Source organism: Lottia gigantea (genome assembly GCF_000327385.1).
Source record: "Lottia gigantea unplaced genomic scaffold LOTGIsca_235, whole genome shotgun sequence".
Classification (NCBI taxonomy): Eukaryota; Metazoa; Mollusca; class Gastropoda; family Lottiidae; genus Lottia; species Lottia gigantea.
The window spans coordinates 78,937-79,865 of record NW_008708676.1 but is presented as its reverse complement, the minus strand read 5'-3'; positions in this window follow the sequence as shown (position 1 = coordinate 79,865).

Below are 929 nucleotides of genomic sequence, written 5' to 3'. Positions count from 1 at the left end.
AATAAACTACTATCATACCTTGTCTATCTTTAATAAACTACTATCATACCTTGTCTATCTTTAATAAACTACTATCATATCTTGTCTATCTTTAATAAACTACTATTATATCTTGTCTATCTTTAATAAACTACTATCATACCTTGTCTATCTTTAATAAACTACTATCATACCTTGTCTATCTTTAATAAACTACTATCATACCTTGTCTATCTTTAATAAACTACTATCATACCTTGTCTATCTTTAATAAACTACTATCATATCTTGTCTATCTTTAATAAACTACTATTATATCTTGTCTATCTTTAATAAACTACTATCATACCTTGTCTATCTTTAATAAACTACTATCATACCTTGTCTATCTTTAATAAACTACTATCATACCTTGTCTATCTTTAATAAACTACTATCATACCTTGTCTATCTTTAATAAACTACTATCATACCTTATCTCTCTTTAATAAACTACTATTATACCTTGTCTCTCTTTAATAAACTACTATTATATCTTATCTATCTTTAATAAACTACTATTATACCTTGTCTCTCTTTAATAAACTACTATTATATCTTGTGTATCTTTAATAAACTACTATCATATCTTATCTCTCTTTAATAAACTACTATTATACCTTGTCTCTCTTTAATAAACTACTATTATATCTTATCTATCTTTAATAAACTACTATCATACCTTGTCTATCTTTAATAAACTACTATTATATCTTATCTATCTTTAATAAACTACTATCATACCTTGTCTATCTTTAATAAACTAATGTCATATCTTGTCTATCTTTAATAAACTACTATTATACCTTGTCTATCTTTAATAAACTACTATTATATCTTGTCTATCTTTAATAAACTAATATAATACCTTGTCTATCTTTAATAAACTACTATCATACCTTGTCTCTCTT